The sequence below is a fragment of the Denticeps clupeoides genome, chromosome 16 (genome assembly GCF_900700375.1).
Source record: "Denticeps clupeoides chromosome 16, fDenClu1.1, whole genome shotgun sequence".
Taxonomy (NCBI): Eukaryota; Metazoa; Chordata; class Actinopteri; order Clupeiformes; family Denticipitidae; genus Denticeps; species Denticeps clupeoides.
In genome coordinates this window covers 13,668,782-13,692,520 of record NC_041722.1, presented here as the reverse complement: position 1 = coordinate 13,692,520, position 23,739 = coordinate 13,668,782, and the positions used below count along the sequence as shown (strand labels likewise).

General features: G+C 46.5%; 1 protein-coding gene across 2 annotated transcripts in view; it reads right to left on the bottom strand.

Annotated features, from left to right (window-relative positions):
• The window catches only part of cemip (cell migration inducing hyaluronidase 1), a 57,625-nt gene extending 34,670 nt beyond the window's left edge, over window positions 1-22,955 (bottom strand). For both annotated transcript variants that reach the window (XM_028956550.1, XM_028956551.1), the window contains exon 1: window positions 22,825-22,955. The gene's annotated coding sequence lies outside the window, so the exon portion shown is untranslated. The remainder of the gene's footprint in view (window positions 1-22,824) is intronic.
• Between the last annotated feature and the right edge of the window lie 784 nt (window positions 22,956-23,739).

The window sequence follows — 23,739 nt, the reverse complement described above, 5'->3', positions numbered from 1 at the left end:
CAAAACTGCCGTGTCAGACATCTCAGCACTGATAAACCCTTTCCAAAAACATTACATCACGTTTCCGGAGGAGGACAGCGGACGTTGGGAAAGGCTGCATGATTAAGGTTGCCCCAGTAGATATCTCCAGAGAGGTCTGGTGGTACCAGGAGGAAAACTGTCCCATCAGAACAGATAACCCACTTCCACCGCAGCACTCATGATAGCTAACCCCCTGCTATCATGAGATGGACAGAACAGAGATTTCTCATGTAAGGGGAGAACAAACAAATCCCATCTGTTAGTGAAAAATTTCACACCAGGAATGGTGGACTTGCAGGCACATGTTGGATCTGTACCAACAAATAAATAACTAAAATAAAAAAAAAAACCTAATCTCCATAGTTTTGTAGGCTTGGTTTTTCGCTGTTAAACACATTGCACAATTAAAACATTGACAAATGTAGCATCATATTAGAATTTGACAATCTTCATAATAAATGGTGCTGTTGTTTGTGTTCATATTCCTGCAAATTCCTTACAGAAATGTTTGGATTCATGTTGGTAGAAGTTTATTTTGTATTGTAAATGTGCAATAGACTTTGCTGAGTGTTTGATTTGTTGTTGTTTTGGACCTTATGTCTAATTTTTACTGTTTGTATATTAAACCATCAACCAGTATTGGTATATTTGCATTGAGATCACTTTCACTTTCAGAAGAACCCTGTTTCATCTCAATATAGTACCTGTACACAGTTGCTGGTGACAATAAAGTGAAAACTGAAACTCGCTGCATCGATAGAGAACGTCAGAGGTTATTCAGAAAGTCATTAAAGTAACTGAAAGTTGAAATGTTGTAGTATTTGAGAAATGAACTGCTTGTGTACAGAAAAGCTGAAACACACTCCCTGCTTCATGTCTGTTCAAAGCGGCACGATTCCAATGCAGCTGATTTTACAGGCTTCTACTTCCACATGTTCAACTACTAGTTATGAGCGCTTTTATGAGCTCCCGGGGCCAGTGAACGCGGCGGAAACTCCGCGGCTCGACACCGTTCTGTAAAAACACTCATTGCTGCGCGGGCTCATAAAAGGAGAGGGGTGGGAATCCTCCCTTTTTTACCTTCGTGCAACATGTTACGCTACCTGACCTTTAGATTACTGCGGTAATGATGTAAGGCCGGCTTGAGGTTTGCGGGCAGCTTGGAAAGGAGAACAGTCCTCCGGCACCCTGTAATTATCAGGCCTCGTGAGAGCATAAGGAACCAGACACTGGCCGCATGCAGTAAACGATGGAGGCGCTGGCCTTGCTCCTGCAGACCGAGCCACTGGAACAGTGGGACGCAAACTAAAACTACAATTTTTCGCTGACCTGACACACTCCAAATATAAAGCCGTAAGTGTTTCCATGTGGGCTGACATGACACCGGGACCCGGTAGGCTTCGCACGATCCGCGTCGAGCGGACTGACCTCTGGGAGGCCCGGCTGGATGGGGTTTCAGAGAGAGGTGCGTGAGGGACAGGAGAACAGCTCCTTCATTTCTGTTGTGGCGAGATGGAGATGTCCGCGACTGGATCGGGGAGGGGAATGTGCGCCCTCAGACGGCCCTGCTGTTGAAACGGCTATTTTAGGCCTCCTCCACACGGCCTAATCCCCTTCAGCATCCGCAGGTCTGCTGACAGAGGCACACGGCCCTTTATGCTAGCGCATCAGGAACTGGACCTGCTAACGGGCATGAGAATAAACATACTTAAATCCACAATATTGGAATACACTTCTCAAGAGGGCTAATGGAATTATTTGATATGTGAGGTGCACAGTCGTGGAAATAATCCAATCGCCAGATGGCGTTTGAGCGATTTGAAAGAACGCATGCATTTTAGCATATGCTCCATCTCCGGAACTCAATTATCCGTACAGGCCGCCGCCAAATGCAACCAGGCTGCAGGACGGTGAGGGCAGAAAACGCCCGAAGATCTGGAATAAAAGACTTCCGGCCTCGGTTCCCGTGAGGCTACGGCCGGCTGGCGCTGGGGGGGGTGGTGAGAGCATATGATCCCCAAGGTGTGAACAATGGCATGAGTCAGAGCTGGAAGAAACTCGCCGCCGACCCTGCGCTTTCGCCCAGAAACTTTTACGCGGCGGGGAGCAGCGAGGTACAAATCCTTTGTCTGTGGGGAGGCATTGTGCTCAACAGGTCGTTGCTGGCCGGCTTTTATGCTCGAGGAACAAAAGCTCGACTCGGAGGGGGCGAAGGGAACACGAGGTTGGAAAGTCCGGAGCTGCGCGCTCCTGCCTGCAATGGCTGGCTGGCCACATTAAGGGACGTGATGATGCGGTCACATTAAAGATGCTCTTTTTGTCTGCAACTGACAGCACTTAACTGTTGCAGTACAACATTTATAGGTCGAAACCCTTATCCCTACCAAACCACAGCCACCCAGACTTCTATTCATAGCATGGGTGGCACAGCCGATGAGAAAAAAACTCACTCCAGGAGTTGCACTAAATCTGCTCAGCTGGAGAGAAGACGTGGTGGGCAGCAGAGAGTCGGAAACAAGAAGTAGAAGTCTGCTCCTCAGACTTTGAAATAATAAGCCGGGGATGGTCCTTAAAACGGCTGCAGACAGACAGTGTATTTGTAGACGGGGAGAAAATCAAGTAAAAATAACGAGCTAAATGTAAATGTGAGGAACACTTGAATATCAACAAGGCTTTAATTTAGCATTTGTATTCATATTGTTCATATGCCATAGATGAGGCGGAGGCTGAAATAGCGGCAGAGCCGACAGCACTTGGCTGGGGCAATTTTTAAACTCTAAGTAGATCAACAAGGACTGAAAAAAAAGAAGGCTGGCTGGATGGATGGATGGATGGATGGATGGAGGGGGGGCTCAGATGTCCATGCATTCTGAACATGGCGTACCTACAGCCTACTGCCCACTCAGAATGGCTGCAGTCAACAAAAGCATAACATTCACACTCTCACGCTAAACCTGCATGCTTTGTAAGGAACAAAACAGCAGCACAGGCTGATGTGTCAATTGCTTCATACAAAAGGACTGAAGAAATGCACGCACACACACGCACAAAAACACACACACACACACACACACATTCTTTCTATATCTAAATGAGGACCTAGGATTATAAATGTGCAACCACCACTTCATCACAATTAATTTCCAACACCTCCAGCTCAGTAACCAGTAAGCATCAATATGCAATATGTTTTTCAATTAAACTGCATTCCGCCTTGTTAACGTGGATCTATGCAAGTACAACCATATGACAATGTTTATGTAGATCTATGTGCACGTGTCCATTTAAAATAAGGGTCGCATTAGAATACACAGAACATGATAAGTACATGGTTTTAATGTTTTAATGGTATGCATCATGATCGTTGCAGGTACAGATACATGACAACGGCACTGTAACATAAGTGTTACTTTATACGTTAAACCTTTGTAAATATGAATTTTCCTATTGAGCCAGGTTCCCAAAAATGATATACCACAAGACAACAGCAAAGGTTAACCTGCCCTTACCCCACCTCAACCCTTCCACAGCAGCAAACTGCAAAGGTCATTAGTGTAAAACAGAATCAAGGACAAGCGCTCGTACGCCCATCTCCTCCTTTACCCAAAGCCCTCAGCATGCTGTGGACCACAGAGAGCTGCAGTGCCAACAAAAAGATCAGAAATCGGCTCATTATGCAACGCAACAAATGTAAGATCCCTCTAGCGAAAAAATAAAAAAGCTAACTCTGCTGAGACAGAAAAGAAATGCAATTAGATGATGATGAAATGAAAATGCAGCAAATGATGAAACCCGCTCATTCAGACCATGGGAAAGTTTGCCAGTCTGTCTTGAGAGCCCTTTATTGCACGAGTGCCACCTCAAATATGAGCAAACAATCTGGGCCGACAGCAGACAGCGTGGCTCGCATGGCAATCGGTACAGTATAAGAGTGCGTGACCCAGAGAATCCACAGATGCCCGCAAAGCCGTTGGTTAACTGAAGATTGATGCCAGGCATTCGGAAAAAAGCGGACAGATTTCGGACGTCTTCTGCGATATTTCATAATGCCACGTGTCTCATTTTGCTGTAATGACTTTTTAATTAGCCCTATGCTCTGTCCAGTTGCCAAGGAAGAATGTGAGGAGCTTACATGACGCCACAGATCATTATCTGAGGGCTTCTGCGAGAAGGAGCCCGCAGAGCCGGACTGGAATTTAAAGAGAAGAAGACAAGTGGTCCAGGAACACCACACATCACAGCCTGCCCAGTCCAAAGCGCTAACAGAACAAGACAGGAGAGCCAACTGTGGAAATCTATATTTACAAATCTCAGCATATTTCTTAAAGAGAAAAAAAATTGTGAATCAAATGCAGGCAAACGTGGATAAACTGCTCCGAATTCGACAAACGCCTGAAGGCATTACTTCTTCTCGGCCAGCTTATTAGAACAGCTTGCTAGGTCCTGCTGGACAGTTTGCTTCATAGAGCCGGAGCCACGCTTGGCTCACAGTGGGCACCTTCCTAATGCCAATTTAAATTTGTGCCATGATTCCCACTGCAAACAAGTCTTCCTTGTGAGAAAAAAAAAAATTAGCAGAATTTCAATATCAATTGCTTGTTCATTCAAGATACTGTTCTAAACTCCTAGGTTCTTCAGGTGCCAGAAGGCATGCTGGGTCATTACATGCCCATCCATCCCCGGATCACAGCACAGAGGGTCAAAATAAAGAGCCGGCGTATGGAAATGGACTGCAACTGGCAATTAGCGGCCGTCCAGTTTAATTGGTGTTATTTTTAGATTTGACAGGTTGGAGCAAGAGCGCTTCTTTGTTCTACACCCAGCAATCTGCAGAAAGCACCCAGCATGCCATTCGACCAAAGGCCACTTACTGCACGCTACAGTACACTCGGGGTTGTTATCTGTCGTCATGTTCTTATTTGTCATCAGGACTGACACCTGACATGGAATAAAGTGACGCTAAAATCGCGCAAGCACTGACGTTCCTGGGAGATCTTGCTCAACAAGTGCTGAAAGTTCTGCTCCCAGAGGAGCTCTCAGCGTTGATGTGACCTGTCAGAGAACATTTGGAGAAACCGGGCCCGGCTGGAGGTTGAGAAAGAGACGGAGGGAACCCGTGGGGCATGAAGGGCTGTCTGGGCCAGAGTGTGCTGCCCCCGTCACCTCCCAAGAACTTGTCTCCAATAATTTAAAGAATGTCCTAGTGGTGTAAAAAAAATATATATATATATATATGTGTGTGTGTGTGTGTGTGTGTGTGTGTGTGTGTGTGCGTATATAGAGCAATCAAAGATTTCCTATCCAGGAACAGGTCCAATCAAATTAGGGAAGCATCGTTCAAGGTCTCTGAAATGTGCAATCAGCAAGACAGCGCCCTCCCATCATCACCCCTTAAAACAAAGCTTGACCTCTGTGACATTAAAAGAATAGGTTTTGAATAAACTCTTGCTAGAAAACGTGGAAAACATCAAGCACATGGTTTAATAAGAAAGGTTTTTATATAAGATATATGGTGCATTTGTAGGTTCCACATTCTATAGGGTGTATGCAGTTTAACTGTTTAATGGCGAGCTTTAAGGTACAATACACACACCCTAAAACATGGCAAATAAATAAACAAACTCTTTGATGAATTGCTCCTGACAATCAGGCACGCAGAACTGATGAATGGCGCTGATACATTTTCTGGGGAGCTGTGTGAGTTTAATAAGTTCACCTCATTTCCATGTGCCATGCATCTTGAGACCCTTCCAAGCTGCCTCCCATCTGCAAGTCCAATACGCGGCATTAAGCGCTTGGTTAGCTCGCTGTCCCGTCACGTGTCGAAGATGGAAATTCTGCACTTTCCCATTAATCTCATTTGGATGCTCCTGTCTGACAGCCTTGTTGATCTTTAAACCTTTAATATGGCTTCACTCAGAGACGAGGGGCCTATAATACATAATACATCATGCGTAGCACCCACTCACAGAGCAGGGGGCCACCGCAAAAAGAGGCGTGTCCAGCGACTAACGCCTTAACACAGAATAAATTAAATATCTAACAAATTAATAAAAGGATGACTGAGTGACTAAACAAAGTAGGGCACCAAAAAAAAGCCTGAATAAGTAAATGAACTGAACAAATCAATCGATTGATCACTGTTAAGTGATTAACAGAGTGGCTAATGTACAATAAACAAACACGAAACAGGCAAAAATTCATTTTTTATCAACCCAGTGGAGCAAATGAATGTAACTGAGGGGACTAAGAGAGTTTCTACCTAAATAAAGATCAATAAACACTGAAATAGATAAAAAATAATGTATGAATAAATAAATAAACAACTGTCTGTTTTAATTGGTGTAGAAGAGCAACTAACTGGCTGAATGAATGAATGAATGAATTTTGATGTGCAGTTGCAGAATTAAGATCTGACATTTTTGGAGCTTTAGAAATTGTGAATAAGACAAGACTCACAGGTAAAAGTGGCGAAAGCAGCAGTATACCTCAAGGATAAGAATTTAAAGAATGCGCAACAAATGAGAGAGAAGAAGATAAAGAAAAAGAATCAACTCAGACTCGACGCCACAGCACAGCACCCTTAAATCCCGCTGAGTTTCCCATTTCACATGGAGAATTCTCTCCCCTCTGACAGGCCGTGCAGCAGTACAGTACCCTTCCTGAGGCCGGGCGGATGTGGGAGAACAGACACGGGGCGGATTACTGCTGCGTCGGTGACAGGAAACAGAGAGAGCAGGACGGTGGGGGGTGGACGATGGCTGATGATAGCTGATACAGGTACATAATGGCTCAGCTCGCGAGCTGCTGGGGATACGGCCTGACTGAAGTCTTTTAGATGTCCCACCCACAGCCCGGGCCAACCTCATCCATCCCCCCCGCCGCTCTGCCAGCAAGAACACATCCCTGGGCACAAAAGCATTATCATCATGCGCAGAAAACATTTACCCCAGTCGAGACACGCTTCAGGACAAGAAGGCTGCATTGTGGACGAAAGTGAAAAGTTGATCCCTGCAGCAGCTTTCTGGAAATGGCCTGGAGGATCAGTGACTTAGAAAAGAAATCATTTGCATTAATATTAATTGGAAGAAAGAATAAAAAATGTATTGGTCAATGACACATGTTCCAATGCCAGTTTCTCTGCAGAAGGACGGGCAGATATCTGTTTATCCTTGTCCTTCATAGCCCAGGTGTCCCTAGGTTTATGGACTGCTGGACTGCTCCGTTGACTTCACATCTCATATTACCCCGTATCGCATTTACGCCTGCTCAACATTCACAGTTTGACCTCCAATTTGTGGTGTCTTCGCATATCCTCCAAATTCGACAAAATCCCCCTACAGCCCTTTAACTAAACACAAATAAATCCATAAAAAGCTACGCTGAAAGGTTTTTAAAAAAACGCGGCACGCTGGTTCTGGGCTACGACGAGAAGCTCATTTTCGGAGCCCGTCATTTTTCCAAGTGGCCCACCTTCATTAACAGCTGGGGTCTCCAGCATTTTCTTCCCAGGCTGTACAAAGAGACATATTTTGCTGCTTTCAGTCTGGCACTGGCCACTTTGTCAAGATACAAAGGCTGGCGATAGAACGGACACCCCGAGCGACGAGTTTTTCCGCGCTGAAAGGCCCCCAATTTACCTCAGTGGCCGCACACAGAGTCTGTCCTTGGCCATTTGTAGCCCGTCACAGAATAATGAAAGTAACACACGAAAGTGCTGTCGGGCTTAGGAAAAAGGGACTGGCGCAGGGTTTCAAGGCTAATCCTTAAACAATACATCTTCCCAGCACGGCTGCTCCCAAACACATTTCAATGAACGGCCACCGTCCGCGAGAAGGTAAAATTGTACGTATGGAAGGGCGCGTTAAAGCAGCTCTCTTCATTTGATCCAGTAAAGTAATGAAGAGCTTCCAGCATTCTTCACCACACTCGTAAACGCAAACAAACAAACAAACAAATAAATAAATAACCGTGAGTGGGGTTTTTTTCTTCTTTTTTTTCATAAAGCACGCATGCAGAAAATTGTGAATATTTTCTCACGAGTCGCCCTTGTTGTGCAGGCGGTGAAGGACTCGCTGTTTTGACAAGATTCTTTCTCACGTGTTTCTACATTAGAAAGGATGTCAGACTGTGTATTACAAACAATATCAAGTAATAAGAGGAGGAGAGAAAAGGGAAAAAAATCAAACCGTTGTGTGAAAGTACAGAGTTCCTGGGAACGGCAGATGAAAATGGCCAATCAGAGAGCTTTCAGGTATGAATCAGTACTCAATTAGGATGCATTCAGTGGAAAGATTTTATAAGAGCCAGACACGCCAGTTCAGATTATGAGAAAACTCTGCGTGTGCTTCTTCTGGTATTGAGCAGAAATTCATAAAACAAAAGGCTGGACAAATTTGAGTGAAACGAAAGCGCTGAGACATCCACCCACGTAGCCGCAGGTGGTAACCCATGGCAGAGGGGCCAGTAACTAACACATTTCCAGAAGGGATCCACCTATAGTGATACTGGAGTTAGATACCCCATGGCAGAGGGGCCAGTCACTAACACATTTCCAGATGGGATCCCCCTATTGTGATACTGGAGTTACATACCCCATGGCAGAGGGGCCAGTCACTAACACATTTCCAGATGGGATCCCCCTATTGTGATACTGGAGTTACATACCCCATGGCAGAGGGGCCAGTAACTAACACATTTCCAGAAGGGATCCACCTATAGTGAAACTGGAGTTAGATACCCCATGGCAGAGGGGCCAGTCACTAACACATTTCCAGAAGGGATCCACCTATAGTGATACTGGAATTGGATACCCCATGGCAGACATTTACATTTACATTTATGGCATTTATCAGACACCTTTATCCAGAGCGACTTACAATCAGTAGTTACAGGGACAGACCCCCTGGAGCAACTTAGGGTTAAGTGTCTTGCTCAGGGACACTACTAGGCTACTACCACCACCACGGTACCCACAACTTTTATTGAGTGGTGTCAGCAAAATGGCAGAATATGATTTCAACTTATATGCAAGTAAAAGCTTATCTTGTCACCCCCACTGCTGCAGTGGTGATAGTAGCCTATGAACCAGAAGACCCAGGTTCAAATCCCACTTACTACCACTTGTGTCCCTGAGCAACACACTTAACCCTGAGTGTCTCCAGGGGGACTGTCCCTGTAACTACTGATTGAAAGTCACTCTGGAAAAGAGCGTAAATGTACATGTAAATGCTGCAGTTGTTGAGCCTTGCGAGGGCTAACCTATACTTCCTTGTGACACTCACAGATTTCAAACTAGCTGTTACAGACGGACTTCTTTCTCAGCAAAACATTTCAAATGTCGTTCCAAACAAATGTTATTTCATCTAGCAAGCAACGGCTTGCGAAAAGCACTTCAGACATGAGAGGATACAGAACATTTATAGTAATGCAATATTTGAAATGTTAATGCTCCAGTTTTGCGTTCTGTTTTTGGAATCAAGGGATATTTCATAATTTAGTTTTTTATCTTTTTTAGTTTAATTGTAGTGAATACAATTTTATTGAGACTATTCTGTATTGGATGATCAATATCAAGACTATTTTCGGTCCCTAGTTTCCAGTATTACAAAATTAACTCATTTCCATGAACGTGATGCAGAGAACATGATGTGCTAAAGCAGTCTCAATCTCAGGATACACCCTTCCTGTCTGCAAGCCACGCACTGTTATTTGACATGGCGTTTATTCTCCAGGCCCGTGTAATTACCAATTGGTGAGCACCTCACATTTATATGTATTAAAAAGCCATTTTCCCATCAAATTACAGCCCTTAGGCTGGAGCAATAGTTAAGTGCTGTAGAACGTCTACAAAGGTTTTAACCAGAAAGCTGCTTTGATTCCTTACAAATTACTGGGGGAAAATGTCAGTAAAGCAAAAAAGATGATCATCTGCATAGCTTTTCAGCGCGTGTACATTCATTTGAGACAAGGCAATCCATGTCCTTTTCACTTTTGAAAATGCATTTGCCCTACAAAAGCATGATTATTTATTTACACGTCTGGTGCCCCTGTTATTATCAAGGACCGAATGGAATGCAATTTTAGTTTGAGAGGAGTATAAGTGACGGCTGGAGAGAAATACTGATAGGCCAAAGTTTTCCAGTTCCCTCTGACAGGAATGGTGTGAGACGTTTATGAGATCAGCAGAGAAGCGCTCTGCCAGTGCTCTTTTTCGTTTGTGTCAAAGAACATAAATCACGACAGCACGCCGAGAACACATGGCCAGCAGTGGCACGGCGCACCGCCATGGGATCGCAGAATATATTTCTAATTGGTGAAGTCAGGATGTATATTATCTCAGCAAATAAAAGTCATGGAAATCTGGGGCCATATGGGGAGAAGTGCCATGCTTCTTACCGTCTTACTGCCACTAAAAGACAAAGGAGTCTTATACGAAAACGTACCAAGGCATACCAATATGTATCTTTATCTTTTTGTATCTTTTTTTTTGTTTTGGTGAAAGATTTTATAGACATTTGTACCCAGACTTTGGCAAACAGCAACTATTCATAAGTCAGAAACCTAATAAGAGCATGGCACTGATTCAAATGCAGGGAACGTTCCATTTTCATGCAACATTCACATTCTGATGCTCTTCCACACGACTGCTCCAAACTCCAAAACGGGCAATTTTAGGATGAAACTGCAATTGAATTGGACCACCGTTTCCCCAGTCAGCCAATCAGACTTTAGCAAATATCCAGAATTTGAGGAGATTCATAACGTTCCTCTTGGCATGCCTGGTCAACTCACACACTGACTGAAAACCACTGGCCGAGGCGAAGTCATCAGAATTCCGCCGGCATGAGAGACCCCACTTTTCCTGTGGCACATAAGACCCCTGCCTGTGCAGTCAGTAGGAAGCCCCCATCAGACCTGGTCCAAACAGATGGTCAAGCACCCCTCTCATACAGTACAGGTGTCACGAACACACAGTCTGTTCGGCATTCTCGCCGCCCGCAGTCCATAACCGTGAGCAAGGCCAGCTGTGGAGCCTTATTTGGCAGCGAGCGAGGGGAGCGAGCCATGTGAAAGGGCACCGCCACAGCCTCCGTTCTGACCCAAATAAATATGATTCATTCTCAGGGAAGAAGTCTGGGTTGGGCATCAGCCTTCATTAATTGCCCCCATCCGTCAGTTTGATTTATATGTGCTGTCCTGCTGCAAGAATGCCAAGGAAGAAAAAAAGGGAATCGCACCAGTAACAGTGTGGTCAGCCAGACTAGACCCGAGGTCATGACAAATGAGAGGGAGCGAGAGCGAGAGAGGCCCTACTACTATTTTATATTTGCATCTCTGGCCGAGGGCTTCTTAATTGAATTTCAAAGGAGTTGGATTTTTTTTCGAGTGCTGCACACATGCTCGTACGTTCCAGTGAATTCCCGTGTTACAGTTCTCTGTTTAACTAGGTCACGCTCTTTTATTGACACAAAGCTGGTGCTCTGGCCCCCGACTGGACACTGAAATCAGACTGAAATCAAAGGACGAGCGCAGAACAGCGCTTGATCAGAACGAATTTGCCTCGACTGAGAAACCCGTGTTCCTTCGATCCTTGTCCACGTTATTTATGTGCTCCGGCAGTGTTCAGATCAAGCTTGAACAAATAACTTGCCGCATAATTTGAATTCCAGGGCAAAACCTGGGCAGACGCGTATTAATGAAGACAAAGCGAAGGCAAGAGGCTGCAAAAAAGTCGATTTCCATTGGCTGCATTGTTGTCATTTTTACCGCCTACGTCTAATTTCACTGACATGTTGCCGCTTGCTGCCAGGCCTGTCCTACATAATCATGCACAGGTCTAAGTACACACTCCTGTGTCTTTAAACTGCACTCCATTTTCAACTCACATGTGACATGTGGCTTCGCTGGGCCGACATCGGGGGTCAGATTCTAACCACAGGACAGCAGAAGATTGGATATTTTCATGTGATGTCCTGCACTCTCTTCCTGTGGTGACCCTTCAAGACCATGCAAACACCGAGTGTACAAATGAAGATACTACAAAAAAGGTAGACATTCCTGTATTGTGGGTCCCTCTTCCAATTATCAAAGGATAAGATAAAATAAGAAAAGAGAGAAGATGATCCTTTATTAGTCCCACAAGTGGGAAGTTCACATTGTCACGGCATAAATTGGACGGTACCAGATAAGGGCAGCAAAATATAAATAAATAGCAAAGAGAATATGCCGACTGTATAATAAAATATTCACAATGAAGAATATAAAGTGGATGAAAGCATTAAAATCTGTATATACATAAAAATATTTTTGTGAATGTCTGTATAGATAGAATGTGTACATATGTACAGAGTGGATACATATTGCACATAAACAAATGGAAATGGTGTATTGCATGCATGTGTATGTGTTAGTCTATGTACTTATGTGTGGTCAGCTGTTGCAGAGTCTGACAGGAAAGACCTTCTGAATGTCTCCGTCCCACATCATGAGTGCTGAAGCCTGCCACTGAAGGAGCTGCCCAGTGCTGCCTGGGGTGGGAGATGTTGTCCAACAGGGATGACAGCTTTGCCACCATTCTCCTGTCACTCACCACCTCCACTGGGTCCAGAGGGCATCCTAGAACAGAGCTGGCCCTCCAGATCAGCCTGTTCAGTCTCTTCCTGTCCTCAGCAGAAATGCTACCTCCCCAGCAGACCACACCATAAAAAATGGCCGAGGCCAACACAGAGTCATAAAAGGCCTTCACCCCAAAAGACCCCTTCACTTTCGCTAGTTAATGCTTATCGTGTAGGACTGTGCTTAACAATACTTAAAAAATGACGCTCTTCATCTCGCGTTGTCTGCTGCTCAACAATAAGCATTAAATACATGGTCATGCAGTGGAGGGAATAACAAAAAACTGAATGCATTCATTCCAGTCAGTATTGGAATTCCTGCCAGAATGAATAAATCCCTTACAAACTATGCAGCTATTTTTGCTGATATTGATTCAAATGTGATAACTGGCGCTGTGACTCATTATACTTTCATGAAGATCGGGCAGATTGTTCTAAGTATAATATGTTTTCTTCATCTCTGCTTTCACTTACGTATATCCAAGTGTTACACAGAGCCAGACATATCGCATTCATAGAGCGTTCTAGATGCACGCCCATCCGCCCGGGCCTTCTCCCTTACCACCGCCGCCCTCCTCTAGAGGGATGCTGGGGACGGAGCCTGGAGGCAACGTCTGCTGAGCCTCCAGCCCTGGCACACCCACGTTCCCCAGAGCCCCCGAGCCACTCCAAGGCGACTCTCCCAAAACACTATAAAACAGGAAAAACTGCGTGAAGCTCTTCACTTTTTCCAAACGTTGCAAACAACACAACCCCACAGGCCAGAATAACGAAAAAGTAAAAAAAAGACCTGTTTTACATGGCAAAGCAACGTGCGTAGCGTGGCACAGCCGAGGAACAAACAGGGCGCTGTTGTCAAAGGGGCTGGAGGATAAAGCTCTTTAATATTCTTGAAAACCCATTTGCCAAGATAACGGGTCTGTTTCAACTGGAGGTGCAAGTAAACAACAGCGGTAAATAACAGGGTGATATTTCCCCTTTCCTGGAGGTGATACGATCTCGCTGCCGACACGTTGTGGGCCTGTGAGGAAAAAGGAAATGAATCGTCCGCCTCGCTGCGGACCCGGGCCCGATCGTTTCGGGAGCCATTCCGCTCATGCCGTTTCTCACGCCGGCAGATGCCGCACACGCGGCGGCCGAGAAAACCATTACCCTCGCCCGGGGGAGTGGGAAAGGTCAGCGCGACCACAGCGGGAAATTTGGCGGGCCGCTCGATGGCGCAGGCACGCGTGTCCTGGTTAAACGCGAAAAAGGTAAAAGGCGGCGGATCCGGCATTACAGCCATGAACGATCTCCGTTCCGCAATCGCAGAGACGTCCACGCAGGCACTCCAAGTTCCAGACTGTGCCGTGCGGTCGCTTGACTTGGCGAGGAGTCCTGGGACCTGTTCACGTACAGTAGAGGCGACCCCTTTCCGGAACGCTCCACTCCCCTCATTGTAAGCCAGCCGTGTCCGGATAGCAGACGAATCAGCGAGGGGAGAAGAAAGGGGCCCTCGAGGGTTCCCGGTGGTGAGCGCGCTCATGCTCGTGTTTAACGGTGATTACGCCATTGTGCCAAATTCATTAGTGTCACTCACGCGCCGCTATTGTTGCGCCTGCAGACTCCTAATTGCGCGGCGTGCTGAGAACCGATCCGGATCGGCCCTGCACGGCGGCGGGAGGAACGTTGCCGCGCTGGCGGAGGCCGCTTTAGGGCTCCCCCGTTCCGAAGGTGCTGTGATCAAGATAATCGCGTCCTGTAATGACTGGCATGGCAGACGATGCCGGACCAGGATCACGGCTCATTTTACCACAGTGTCTAATTATGCCTACCGTACAGCCTGCCTCAGATGAAACGCATCCGGAAAAAAAAAAAAAGTACGTTTGGATATCAGGAACGTCGAGCAGAGCTACTGATCCGCATAAAAAAAAAAAAAAGAAATACGAGGGGGGGGGAGAACATTTTTTCCCCTGAAACTGACACCTCCGCTAACTCTGGAACACAACATTCTTGGCGGGCAAATCCGGTCTAATTACAGACAAATCACAGAAACTGCATAATGCACTCGGTTGGCTGGGGCAGACACTACAAGGCTGCGATTCGTTTTGAAGCATCCTTCACCTTGCAGAGCACTGTTCACAGATTCATTTATAACTCAAACCCGAGCAACTCGACAACAAGGCAGCCGGCGGTCCCAGGGTAGCGCTCTGTGACCTTAAACTGGCTTTGATACAAAAGGAGAAGGTGAAAATGTGGAGTGCTGTGAACCCTACACCCCCGGCAAACCCCATAAAGACATTTTTCATGCGATATATAAATACTCTGAAGGCCCTGGGAGTGCATTCTTGGCAGAAGCTTGGGCAAATACTTGGAGGGAGATGTCATGAAGAGGCTGCTCAATGACCAAATATTTCAGCACCCAAAACTGAAGAAGAGGACACCGGAGCCAAGAAGGATGACTGAGTGCAATCCTGGATGAAGGGGGAGGGAAATGAAACGTAATGAGGATCATGTCATGGATAAACCGCTTATATCCATGAAAATTCCCCCAAATGGAATCTCTCCTCTTGCCCTCCCACCCGTTTCCGTCTTGGATCTCTTACCTCCTCTTCAGTCCTCAGTAAGCTCCATAGCGCCATCCCCCCAGTTCGCACGGAATGCAGCAACGCGGACCCCAATTCACCCATGTGCCAGAGGAGCGGGGGATGCGAAACCCCGGCACTGTCACAACGATGACAGATGAACGCACCTCTCTTTGATATATTACTGAGCGCCCCATAACGGACACGATTGAATGCCTTCACCCATCTTCTATCACTCCTCCTTTCACCAATTTGCTCTGCTGACATGAGGTCTGAGGCGTGTTGTTGGTAGCAAGCCATAACTGTCACTTGGAGGAAGTGTGCATTGTGACGTTGAGCTCTTCCAACATTAATCACGATCATGAAAAGAATTCAAAGTCACCATAAGGCCTTAAGCTGGCAGAAAGCAGACAATTTCACCACTGCACCGAGGATTATTAAAGAGTTGTTAATATTAAAAAGCTATTCTTATCAGGCACATTATGGAACATCTGCTGCTAGTTTTTATTAGGAAATAAAGCAGATCAAAATTAAGCACATTAAAGCCAATTCTGCCAAACAAGCTAATGAAGCCAGCTGTAATTATTTTTTACGACCTTAAGGTGGCAAAGCGAAAGGCGAACTGGCCATTCAGATAATTCTACTGTCTCATTAATAAATTACATTAGCGGCGAAAAAGATAGTCCTCTCTAATCTGCTCTTGGCTCGCCACTAAACGGACGCGCTCTGCTTCGCCGCGGCCTCCGGTGACCGTGCGGCCGTCTCTTTCACCGCACCTGCAAATCTTTTTGACAAATCAGAACATTTTGGGGTTTCTTTCAAAAGAAATGCTAATAAATGAACTGACAAAAGAGGACGTTATTGAATTAAGCCAATAATGCACTGCAAATTGGTAACTTTTATCAGGGGAGCAAGATACCCACCTTCTTTTTGGTTTTAAGCTCCTTTTTCCCAGTTTAATAGCTTCTGCAGCTGTGGCTCACTTTAATTGGATGCTTTTTCTTCAATTTTGTGGATGATTGTCCATTACTCTAATTGCAAATCCGCTTAAGCCATGCAGGGGGGTAGGACAAACACACTTGGCATTATTCTTATAGCAGGACTCTCTCTCACATCTGCACATAAAACCTCGTGCAAGATTAAAGTGCAAGAGCTCCTAAGGAATGGTGGCTTGGGAGCTATGTGAGCCTCAGGTTGAGATGCTGCTCCACCATTCCACGAGTGTTACACAAACCGGTCGATTGGTTCCTTTGCAGTGAGCTTGCATGACAACCCAGGTGAAGACTGAATGACGGGTTTTATGCTGAAGGCATATGGTTGATTACTCACGTCTATTACATGATTCTAGCATGTTTGAAAAATGTGCTGGTATTTCATTGGCTTGTAAATGACTTCTGGTACAGGGCCATGAGTCTATATTAAAAGTTACGAAAGAATAATACAATGACATAGTGTATGTAAGTTGACATTTATGTGACAATGGAGGGGCATAAAGCCTCGTAAATGGAACTGGGTGAAGTCTATGGCATTGACATCATTTCCTGAAGCTCCCATGATTCATTACTCTGATCAGATTGTGTAGGGCAGTGTCGAATACGGAAACAAGACAGAGGCTTGTCGCCATAATAACATCTTCAAAGGAAAACGTGTCACTTCTGTGGAATGTGATTAATGAATCCGCTCCTTCTGAGCTTCCCACACCCGCGAGGAACACCTCCAAGGCTGAGGGATTATCGCTGAGCGTGGTGGCACCAACTGATCCAGCAGCATCATTTACACAGACACAGAGTCGACTGCCAGACTCGTCCGCGTGCTTTTTTTTTATTTATTTTTTTTTCTCCACTTCTTTGCATGTCACGGTTTTATTGCCCAGCGAGGGGTGCGCCACATCCCCATGAATGTGACAACAAATACAAATAAGTCAGCGCGCTAAGCATCCAGGCGTCCAAAATGATTTTATCTCAGATTAATGGAAAACAAACTTCCATTTGTGTCGAGAGACAATTATGTTTTGGAGCAGCGTGTGTTCTTTAAGTCAAATTATAAAGACGCAGACAAGCACTTTTCGACATGTGATGGCAAATTGTTGCCATTAGCAGATAATTATAAATTCTCATATGGGCCATTAAATTCGCATAAAACTGTGTAGCACAGCCCTTTAATTGTGACCGATTTTTCAGCACCAATGTAGAAGCAGATGATGGAACATAGTTGTTTGTTGTTGTTCTTAATCAAATTAATTGGTGTACATTAAGAATCGTGTGCATTTGGACAGAAATGAGAAAAGATGAACAATGAAATATATTCTTACAGCTAATTTATGACACAAGGGACAATTGTGAGGTGATCCTATTGCAATGCACCATTCTTTATTCCATCATCTGTTTCTAGATCTGAGTGCATAATTGGTCTCAGTTGAATTTCAGATATAATTCACTTGCTGTCATTGAAGATAAACGCAAGAACACTGCAGCACTTAGCGTGATTCTATTCTTAAGGCTTCTAAACTCTCTGCCATTTCCCTGGGACTGAGCCGAACCGAGACCCTCCAAAAGACAGGAGTGGGCGTGGCTCGCCACTCCGTCAGAAAGCACCACATCCGTCTCCCCTCTTCATCCAGAACTTAATCCATGCTGCATTACAGATAAAGGACAGGCCAGACGAGAAGATGATCGTCTCTGCCTCTCCATCTCAGGCCCGGACTGCCAGATCGCCTGTGGGCAGCACGCCTGAAATCTGACCATCTGAAACCTAATAAAAACACGAAATCTTGCACAGAGACATAAAAGAGGATACAGAGCGCTTCGAGTTGCCCAGGAGTCATAAGGAGATTTTGATTATTCCTGGACTTCTCCGCGGCGCTGACGTGCTCTGGGCAATTACGGAGGAATTACGGCAACGTCCTGACAAGCATGTGCTGTATGAATAAATGAATTACACTAATGGCTGCTATTCAGAGATCCATGGAAACGTAAAATATGGAATCGGTCGAACATCGATTGCTCGCCGGTCCCAGTGTTGCATTACAGAGCCAATTAGCCGGGTCCCGTCGCTGTCCGTGCCGCTTCCTGGATACAAAAAACAACATCTTGCCGCGCCGCAGCATAATGACCTTAGATTTTGATTGTCTGTGCGATGAATGCGAGTGCGAGTACGTGGTGAATTACCAGTGGATTCTGTCACAACCACGGCATTCGGCTGCGCGTCTGGCACGGCGCAGTGTAAATACTGCATCTGAACGGATTCCCCTGGCATCCGCTCGCATCTGCTACGAATCCGCCAAGCGGACGGCTTGTTGGCAACGCGAACCAGTGCCGGGCTCTGCACAAACGCACGCCAGGACGTGCGGGCTTACGTCGGAGCGCACGCACATTCCAGCACCGGCACCCAAAACCCAACTTTTCCACGCTGCACCCCATTACGCGGAGCGCGGCCCCGAGGTCAAGCGGCGGCAGCGAGAAACGCGAGCCGAGCGCCAACAATAGACTCCAAGGCCCGGCCCGCTTCCAGAACCTTCCCTCCCCACAGTGAGCCTCAGCGCTTCAGCCAAACAGGGCCAAGCCAGGGCCCTGACCGTGAACAGGAGACTGGCACAAAAACACCAACGCGGGCCGGAAATTACCCGAGTTCGAACTCAGACTTGGTCGGAGGTTGGTTTTTTTTTTCGGTTTAGTTTTTTTTTTTAGTTTTTAGACCAAATTCATGTCACTTTGTACTGCACATATCACTTTATGTATATATATATATCTTAACTTATTTGAACTGTATCCTGCACTTGCTGCTTATTGCACTTCTGGTTAGACCTAAACTACATTTCGTTGCCCTGTACTTGTACATGTGTAATGACAATAAAGTTGAATCTAATCTAATCTAATCTAATGTGAGACCTGATTTATTCCCTCCCCTCGAGAAACACCGCAGATGAGGGGACGCGCACGGGAGACACTTGAGAAGCTGCCGAAGGTTCATATTCAGTCATTTCCCCCCTTCTTTTGGTGTCACGAATTTTGGTGTCACGAATAATTCAGCCGAAAAAGACACGCCAACGCGCGCCACAGCTTTCTATCCTGCAGCCGCAGCCGGCCAACCAAAACGGCCAAGCATGTTCTGGACGGCCGGTGGAGATGCAAGGTTGCGATACGAGGGCCCCTGCACCCCGTTACTGTCTGTTCTCCTGGAACACCAACACCTCAGCCAGGCCCAAACATAAACCGCATTCTGCACGCGTCCGCGCGGTAACGCCGGGCCTGCCTCGCTCTCGGCGGTGCGGCGGCGGCGCGGGAACAGGTGTGCTCGCGCGCACAGCGGCCAGTTTTGCCATCTATCATCCGCTCCTTTGTACAGCTGTCAGGCTCGGCTCAATTTCACTTCCCCGCGCTGGTACCAGCATCGATTGCCGATAATGCCGTCGTTTTGGGCCCGGTGCATCCAGCCTTGCACCTCGGTGATCGGGTGACGGTTTTCCGGGTGACTGTTCCATCAGGGCCATGGCGGACGGAGCATGTTGGGGCTGGGCTTCGCCCCCGCCCTCCCAAATCGGCTATGAATTACTTTGGCTTTGACAGCTGTCAAGACCAACAAGCCCACTGTTCCGTCATGCAGGATTACTGTCTGCCGGAGAAACAGGACTTGCCGAAATCCATAGCCTTGCGTATCTCTGGGCATATTTGCTCAGAGAAAACCGTTTAGTGCTGAACGCGCGCGTGTGGTGTCACCGCAAAAAAAAAAAAAAAAAAAAAGAAAATACATAAGATACATAAACACACAAAAAAAAAAAAAAAAAAGAAAATACATAAGATACATAAACACGCAAAAAAAAAAAAAAAAAAAAAGTCGCCCTTAGCCCGCGCCCTCGGCCCAAAACGGATTGCCGCGTTTCCGGTCCTGATAGAAGCGGTTTGGGTTCCATTAGTCATGTTCCCCGTGTTATTCTCCATCATCCCATTAAAGGCATCTACAAGGCCTCCCATGTGCGCATAACAAGGTTTGCCTGTCAAAACACATATCTTGGCGCGCTGCGGGCCGGCTTCAGCGGCCTGCCAGGACTTCCATCTGAACCCTGTGTCCTCTCACGATAACGCATAATTAATGTGCAGTCAATCACGCAACACATAAAGAGAACGTGACAGGCACGTATTGCTCAAGAACTAGTATACATACGGAGCCTTGTGTACTCAGAACATTCTATCCACGGAATATTGCATTGCAGCATGCATGAAATACTGTATAATGTTGAATTATAGTAATATAATATCTAAATGCGTACTAATAAAACAGAATGTATATTTTCATGTTGTATATGAGGTTATGGCTGCCTACTATTACCTTTTCCTGCCAAAACTCAACCTGTAGAGGCATGGACTCGATTAGACCTCTGAAGGTATGCTGTGGTATCTGGCACCGAGCCTGTCGTGTAACTCCTGTAAAAATTGAGGCGGGGCCTCCACGGATTGGGCTAGTTTTTCCAGCACGTCCCACAGACGCTCCGCCGGATTAAGACCTGGAGAGCTTGGAGGCCCAGTTAACGCCTCAACCCTTTCTAGAGAGTGGCAGGGCCCATAATCCTGCTGAAGATGCCCCTCCACCTAATGGGTGAACTTGGTCACTTCCACATTAATTCCAGCGTGAACACGGTTCTGCTTCTGCCATCTCGCTTCTTCTCGCAGCGCATGCTGGTATTATTTGACTTCCTCGTCACAACTCTCTGCCACTGTAACAGGATAATCACTTCACCCGTAATAACGTTACGGCTGTAAACACACCGCCAGGCACTTTCCTGCTCAGATGCCGTTTATTTCGTTTCCCCGAAATTTAAAACATGCATGCCGATTCCGAAGGCCACAAATCATTCAGCGCCTCCTGAAGCTTCGCGTGCGGGGATCCAGCAAGGGCAAGGCGAGGCTGGCCGGAAAGCTGCGTCCACCTGTCAGGAAACTGGGTCAGAACCGGCCAAGCCACGTCCGCTCTGAGCTGCATAATATATGGACCGAAACAACCGTCCGGGGAGCGGGAAAAAAAACGGCTAATACCTGGCACAGATTTCTATTTTGTAACGCCGCACACATGACAGGAAGTTGCCTGCGGGTTACAAACTGCTAGAGAAAATAATCAAACCCGAGTGTCAAATCCGCTCCAGAGCTTTTTTTTTTTCGTTTTCTTTATAAATTGTTAAAATCACTACAGCTTCTTCACAAAGCAAGGAAAGGTACATCGGATCATTTAATGGAAGCATATAAAGAGCTATTATTCCATATATGGCATGGAATGGCGAACGGCACATGCGTCCGCCTCTCTCCTTGAACTCGGTGGGCGCACGACAGCTTCCTCAAATAAACACTGGGCCCTGGCCGCCAGCCCGGTCCTCCACAGTGCCACCGGCGTGCCAGCAGCTCAGGAATCCCAGGACCACGGTGACTGGCGTGGCTCGCGCATACGCGCTCAGGGTCGGGCAATCCCAGAGAGGACACCTGCTGTCCTGCAACCATCATCACGCACCTTCAAGACGGCCCGTCGATCAACACCATGCTCGGCACGCTGTAATTAAAGCGTAAGTAACATCTGTTCCTTTTAAAAAAGGAGGTGACCCATCTTTTTTTGAGACGTTACCAAGATGCCATTTAATGTCAGATGCGTTCTTTTGCAAAAACTAAAAAGTCCCGTGTTGGATGGATTTGATAATTGCTGCATCGCTGCATATGCATGACGCGGGGAAGTAGCTGCCAGTGTTGCTCTAAGATCCACAGGCAGCCAAGCACACAGTTTTCCCTCTGCTGCAAAAACGGACAGAAGAACCTTTCAGTCAGCCAGCCAAGCAGGGAGCCCAGTTAAACATGAACACAAGCTCTTTTAGATAGATAGATAGATAGATAGATAGATAGATAGATAGATAGATAGATAGATAGATAGATAGATAGATAGATAGATAGATAGATAGATAGATAGATAGATAGATAGATAGATAGATAGATAGATAGATAGATAGATAGATCTCACCTCTCTGCATAATGATGGTTTCATTTCTGTCGGAAATCCTCCTGCTGCTGCACATTCGGCCACATCGTGTGTAAATGTGCGTGTGTATGTGTGTGTCCGGGGCACGTGGTGGGGAGAGAGACGGAATTAGAGCGCGACGTCGGGGTCTCTCGACCACGGAGACCATCGCGGGGCACCTGATGCCCCCCTGGGGCTTTTATGGACAGCGGTGCGTCCGCGCTGATCAACTCTGCTTCGTTAAAACGCGTTCGCTCAGTAACTTTACCGCATTACATTACTGTACATTACTATATATCTAGATAAATATATATAGATAGAATGCAGCATTTTGAACGTCGTATTGTTATAATTATAATGGCCGAATTTATTTATTCGCTGAAATGCATGACCCAGATAATAAAACGGCGCACCTTGACCGCGCCTTCCTTCTCGTCTCTCTCTCTCACACACACACACAAACACACACACACACACACACACACTTGTGTGTCACACACTAAAATCCTTCACCATCAGGTGCAACAGAATCCTGGCTGATAAACCAACCCTCTCTCCTCAAAAGCAAAACGGGTTTAAGAGAGAGAAAAAAAATCATTTAAAATAAAAAAAGTCCAGAGAGATGAACCAACCTGTAGCGCGGGCTCTGCGGCGGTTCCACCGGCGACGTGACAGCGGCGACCATGTGGACACGTGTCGGGCTCGGCGCTCTTATTTATACTCAACCTGTCCGCCCGCTCGCGCTCCGGAGCGGCGCTCGGTGTTTACAACGGCGGCGCGGGGCCACGCCCACCGCGGCCGCTGATTGGCTCCCGAATCCCCCCCACCACCACCACCACCACCGCCGCCACCGGGTTCCAGTTACCCCGCGAACCCGCATCAGTAAACCGTACGGAGGGAACGACTCCGACTCCTCTTTCTCAATGGAAAATTGACGCCAATCCTCTCGTTTCACGTCGAGCAACTCACTTAGTAGGGTGGTAGTAGCCAAGTGGGCAACACACTCGCCTATGAACCAGAAGACCCAGGTTCAAATCCCACTTACTACCATTGTGTCCCTGAGCAAGACACTTAACCCTGAGTGTCTCCAGGGGGGGACTGTCCGTACTGATTGTAAGTCGCTCTGGATGAGGGCGATACATGCTGTAAATGTAACTTACTCAGGCCGTACTACCGGAGCATAATGACGTTTAACGTAATGTCGTGTCAGGTCTAAACCACGGCGGCCGAGGAATAAAGTAAGACTGGAAGTTTTACACCCTGACTAAGAAGAAACCCATTCGCTGTTACATACTAGTGAATGAAGGCTGAACTCGAGGTGAAATTAAAGAGGTAAACGTGGTACGTGGTGTTCCCCGGTGTGTCCATAGGGGGCGCTGCTCTCTCTCGCGCGCGCTCGTTATCGGTGCTGAAATTATATTTAAAGAAAGAAAGGATGAAAACTGCGCTCGCCTTCAAACGCTGACGAAAAAAAAAAAAAAACACTAAATCTCGCTTCCACCGCACACCAGCCCCACCTCACCCGTCCAAAAAACGCGGCTCGGACG